Source organism: Saimiri boliviensis, chromosome 14 (genome assembly GCF_048565385.1).
Source record: "Saimiri boliviensis isolate mSaiBol1 chromosome 14, mSaiBol1.pri, whole genome shotgun sequence".
In the NCBI taxonomy this organism is placed as follows: Eukaryota; Metazoa; Chordata; class Mammalia; order Primates; family Cebidae; genus Saimiri; species Saimiri boliviensis.
In genome coordinates this window covers 19464899-19470910 of record NC_133462.1, presented here as the reverse complement: position 1 = coordinate 19470910, position 6012 = coordinate 19464899, and the positions used below count along the sequence as shown (strand labels likewise).

At 37.4% G+C, this 6012-nt stretch overlaps 1 long non-coding RNA gene across 1 annotated transcript in view; it reads right to left on the bottom strand.

Annotated features, from left to right (window-relative positions):
- Positions 1–1610: 1610 nt before the first annotated feature.
- LOC141581278 (uncharacterized) overlaps positions 1611–6012 on the bottom strand; it is a 9452-nt gene continuing 5050 nt past the window's right edge. The window contains exons 2-3 of the long non-coding RNA XR_012513852.1: positions 4571–4682; positions 1611–4269 (exon numbers count right to left, since the gene is read on the bottom strand). This is a non-coding gene — a long non-coding RNA (uncharacterized LOC141581278). The remainder of the gene's footprint in view (positions 4270–4570; positions 4683–6012) is intronic.

Genomic DNA, 6012 nt, shown 5'->3' with positions numbered 1-6012 from the left:
GTTAATAATTCCTCTAGGCTTGGTAGAGTGGCTCACATCTGTAATCCCAGCACTTTGGGAGGCCAAGGAGGGCAGATCACCTGAGGTCGGGAGTTCGAGACCAGCCTCACCAACATGGAGAAACCCCATCTCTACTAAAAATACCAAAAAAAATTAGTCAGGCATAATGGTGCATGCCTGTAATGTCAACTACTCGGGAGGCTGAGGCAAAAGAATCGCTTGAACTCAGGAGGCAGAGGTTGTGGTGAGCCACAATTGCGCCATTGCACTCCAGCCTGGGCAATGAGCAAAAACTCCCTCTCAAAAAAATAATAATTCAGGATAATGTAGAAGCGTTTTATTTGCAGACTACAGCTTATTCATCCTGGGTAAGATAATGTTGGAGAAACACCCTATGATAGAATATACTTTGGAAACCCTTAACTAAATGCTCACTTCTCTTGACATCAGATAATTCAGTCTAGCAATATGATAAATTGTTCAGTCTGTCGTGCTGAAAAGGACAGCACTTCAACACCTTTCTAACTTTACACATCAGAGAATTTATGTGGAAATGTAGTCCTGTGATTTTCATTTTTTTCCCCTAATTTATCTAATTGTTACATTATTAGTATTTTATTCCATCTTAAATTTACATGGCTGTAAATTTGATCTGTTTACATCCTGATTTATAAAATATTTTTAATATTTTAAAATAGTACCTGGGAAAATGACCTCTTTATTTTTGAGGATGGCTTATTCTTTTTGCTCTTTATAACTTTAAGGCTTCCTTATTGTAAAAATGTTCATGAACAGCATTTCACTCAATAGAGATCCCTTAATATCTTCATGGTATTTTGTTTGTTACTTTTATATCACTTATGAAATTCTATTGGTGGATATTGTAGTCTCCTCTAGATATTTTGCCATAATACATGCCAAAATACAAGTCCCTGATGGGCATTCTTCCTAAGCACATCTTTGTATCATGTCTTGTTTTTTTTTTGTTTGTTTGGTTTTTTTGAGACAGAGTTTCGCTCTTGTTACCCAGGCTGGAGTGCAATGGCGCCATCTCGGCTCACCACAACCTCCGCCTCCTGGGTTCAGGCAATTCTCCTGCCTCAGCCTCCTGAGTAGCTGGGATTACAGGCACGCGCCACCATGCCCAGCTAATTTTTTTCTATTTTTGGTAGAGACAGGGTTTCACCATGTTAACCCGGATGGTCTCGATCTCTTGACCTTGTGATCCACCCGCCTCGGCCTCCCAAAGTGCTGGGATTACAGGTGTGAGCCACTGCGCCCGGCCTTTTTTTTTCCTTTTTAGAGATGGAGTCTTGCTCTGTTGTCCAGGCTAGAGCGCAGTGGTGCAATCTTGGCTCCCTGCAGCCTCTTGCCTCCCGGGTTCAAGCAATTCTTCTGCCTCAGCCTCCTAAGTAGCTGCAATTACAGGTGCCTGCCACCACACCCAGCTAATTTTTGTATTTTTAGTAAAGACAGGGTTTCACCATCTTGGCCACGTTGGCCTTGAACTCCTAACCTCGTGATCCACCCGCCTCAGCCTCCAAAAGTGCTGGGATTAGAGGCATGAGCCACTGCACCTGGCCGTATCATGTCTTTTAATTGCAGAAATAATATGTGAATACATTTTTCTTATAAAAGATGCAGGCATTACAAAAAGGTACCCTTTGACCATCATCCTTGTATCCATTCCATTCCCAAAAAAGAGTTTTAATCAGTTTATTATTTATTCTCATCATTTTCCTGTTTATATACCCATGTGTGTCTCAGTAAAAATTATAAAATGGAGGGTAATTATAATACCTACCTCATAATGCTTTGTGAGGACTGATTAAGACACATAAAGTGCTTAGAATTGTGCCTGACATAATAAATACATACTCACTGAATGTTAGTCATCATTATTGTATTCATCATCATCAGTATTATTGTTTGTAGAAAGGCTTTTTAACTTCTGCAGAACTTAGTCACTGTTAGGCAGGGTATTTGACTGAAGAAAGACCCTTTGAAGGTAACAAGTTAAGAAAGTTTCCCATCATCATGTACTTCTGTTGAACACGAAATAATCCTAGGTGTTGGTGGGGAAAGTATTGTGAATATTGGGTGTGAAGAATTTTATTCTGACTGATAACTCTTTCTGCCACATTATATACCCAGTGAAACATAAATCACAAAATATTGGGGTACTAATGAGGAAAAAAAGTATGAAAAGAGAAAGGGCATCATATTTTAAAAATGGACAGAGATAAAAACATAGTTACAGATTTAAAAGGTTCTGTTGAATATAATGCTTTTTTTCTGATATGTTTGAAAATTTAAACAAAATGATTTTAAAGGAAAAATAGACATCAATATTGACTCCAAGAAAATGAGATTTTTTTTAAAAGATGGATTCTCACTCTGTAGCCAAGGCTGGAGTGCGGTGGCATGATCTTGGCTCACTGCAACCTCTGCCTCCTGGGTCCTGGTTCAAGCAATTCTCCTGCCTCAGCCTCCCGAGTAGCTGGGATTACAGGAGTATGCCACCATGCCCAGCTAATTTTCAGGAGGCAGAGGTTGCAGTGAGGCAAGATCGTGCCATGGCACTTCAACCTGGCGACACAGTAAGACTCTGTCTCAAAAAAATAAAACAAAACAAAAAGCCCACAGATTGGCTTTGTTTGGGGTTAGGTTACTGTGTTAAAATGGGCTCTCCCTGTGCTCAGAAAATGCTCAGCAAGCAGCTCCCCACACTGGACAGATTACATGCGTGGGAGGATGAAGTTTACGTCTGTAGATCTGTCATTTTATGCCCTACTTCCTTTTTTCTTAGATCCTGTGTAGAGGGGTCTCTCTGAATGAACATTGTGTTACTTTGCTTTTTACAGGCATAAGGAAGTAAAATATTTCATAATAAAATTGAGAAAGGTAGAATGAGCAAAATACCTGCGAATGAGAGAATTATTAAAGATGGACTATTCTAATGTTTTACATTATCAAAATGAGACAACCAAATGAAATTTTGTTTATATTCTTTTCTTGTGTGCTTATGTCTTTTAGAAAGTTCCTCATCTAAAATTACAAAAATAGTGTATTTGCATCTAAATTCATGAAACAGTACCATTAAGGAAAAAAATGATTATTTTTGTCCTTCTCTGTTCCTCATTCCTTCCTGTTTACATTTGCTTCTGAATAATGTTTAGAGGTTGTGTATATTACCCAAGCATTTCTCCATGCTAAAACATTAACACGATTATTTATTTTATTATGTTTTTACAAAAAAAAGTAGATGATAAATATACATTTCCCTGAAATTTGCTTTTTTACATTCAGCTGTACATTTTGGATTTTCCTTCAAGCCAATGGATGATGATCTAACAATCTTTCTGATGGTTACAGTACGTTCCACAGTATTCTTGTACCCATGCCTTTTCAACCATTTTCCCAATTGTGATATTACAGATTGTTTGCTCTTTTTTGCCAAGTGCTGCAGAAAACACTCTTGTATTCTTATTCTATTTCTATAAAATAAGTTTCCCAAGTCATTTCCACTGTTTTCTATGTTTCCTAAGGTTTGGCCTCTAGAAAATTTCAGGGGGCAAGAGAATAAAGGAATAGAGTGCAGTTTTTCACATATGTGATTCTGTGAGTGTGTATACACAGAGATGTAATATTTTAATACATTAGGAATTGATTACTGTATATGAAATAATGAAGGATGTCAGACTTGTTTCTATCCAGGAATAAAACCAATTATGCCAGAAGTAATTATTATTCACCTTTCTCCTACTGAATTAAAATACTATCAGTTGTATATTAAATGCTCAGATACTCACATCTATTTCTGTTCTCCATATTCTAGCAATCCTTGACACTTTTCAGTAGCTTTTATAACTTGGAAATAAAGATGTATGTATATATTATTAATATATAGTTTATTACTTGGAAATAAAGACATGTTTCTTCATGAGAATTTCTGAATTATTTTATTCATTTTCCAATGAAAACACATTAGGCTGGCCGGTTGAGGTGGCTCACACCTGTAATCCTAACACTTTGGAAGGCCAAGAGGCAGGTGATACCTGAGGTCAGGAGTTCAAGACCAACCTGGCAAACATGCCGAAACCCTGTCTCTAATAAAAATACGAAAATTAGCCAGGCATGGTGGTTTGTGCCCATAATTTTACTTGGGAGGCTGAGGTAGGAGAATCGCTTGAACCCTGGGGGCAGCGGTTGCAGTCAGCTGAGATCACACCACTGCATTCCAGCCTGGCTGACAGAGCAAGACTCCATCTCAAAAAGAAAAAACACGTTAGGATTATGTTTTGAATTTTATTCAGTTTAGAGTGTCCCAAATGAATAAATAATTGACATTGAGTGTATATTCATTAACATATGCCATGAGGTTTCTTTTATAACTCTTCATCCTCCTTACCCTCTATTATTTAATAATAACACCATCTACTGTAATGTCTCACAATACTTAAAATATGCTAGTAGTATCTGAAAATGTAATCCACTAGGGTTCTACTTATAAGGTGATAGATTCTTTAGGGCTTTATAATTCTATAATCTGCAGATAAAGGTGACATACCTATTTCGCTGAGGCTGAGGCAGGAGAATCGCTGTAATTCGGGAGGCAGAGGTTGCAGCGAGACGAGACTGTGCTACTGTACTCCAGCCTGGGTAACAGAGCGAGGCTTCATCTTCCCCCCCCAAAAAAAAAAAAAAAATCATTATTTTTTTTTTATGTTTGAAATTAAAAAAAAAAAATGTTTTCAAAGCCTGATTGCAAAAATCCACCTAAAATGAGGAATCTACAGAACCTAAAATCAGAAATAACACAAGGATTATCTTGAGACCAGGATGCTCACTATTGCTACTTCTTTTTTTTTTTTGAGACGGAGTTTCACTCTTGTTACCCAGGCTGGAGTGCAATGGCGTGATCTCAGCTCACCACAACCTCCGCCTCCTGGGTTCAGGCAATTCTCCTGCCTCAGCCTCCTGAGTAGCTGGGATTACAGGCACCTGCCACCACGCCCAGCTAATTTTTTGTATTTTTAGTAGAGACGGGGTTTCACCATGTTGACCAGGATGGTCTCAATCTCTCGACCTCGTGATCCACCCGCCTCGGCCTCCCAAAGTGCTGGGATTACAGGCTTGAGCCACTGCGCCTGGCCGCTACTTCTATTTCACATAGTATTGGAGGTCCAAACCAGTGCAGTAAGACAAGACAAAGAGATCAGACATATCCAGATTGGTAAGGAAGAAATAAAACTGTCATTATTTAATAAATATGACCTTCACTGCAAAAACCAGAAATCTACAAATGTTAGAAATAATAAGATAATAGATGTATGGGTCATAAAAATGCCAAATGCCAAATGCATTTCTATATATACACCAAAAAAAAAAAAAAAAAAAAAACCAAAACCATGCAGAAATTATAAACAGGCTGGGTGCAGTGGCTCACACCTATAATCTTAGCACTTTGGGAACCCGAGGCAGGCAGGTCACCTGAGGTCAGGAGTTCGAGACCAGCCTGACCAACATGGAGAAACCTCGTCTCTACTAAAAATACAAAATTAGCTGGGCATGGTGGCGCATGCCTGTAATCCCAGCTACTCAGGAGGCTGAGGCAGGAGCATCGCTTGAACCCAAGAGGTGGAGGTTGTAGTGAGCCGAGATCGTGCCACTGCACTTCAGTCTGCGCAACAGAGCAAGACTTTGTCTTGGAAAATAAAATTATTATAGCTAGCCTAATATATATATAGTGTATATATATATATTTTATATATATATAGTGTGTATATATATATTTTATATATATATAGTGTGTATATATATATTTTATATATATATAGTGTGTATATATATATTTTATATATATATAGTGTGTATATATATATTTTATATATATATAGTGTGCATATATATATTTTATATATATAGTGTATATATATATTTTATATATATATAGTGTATATATATATATTTTATATATATATAGTGTGTATATATATTTTATATATATAG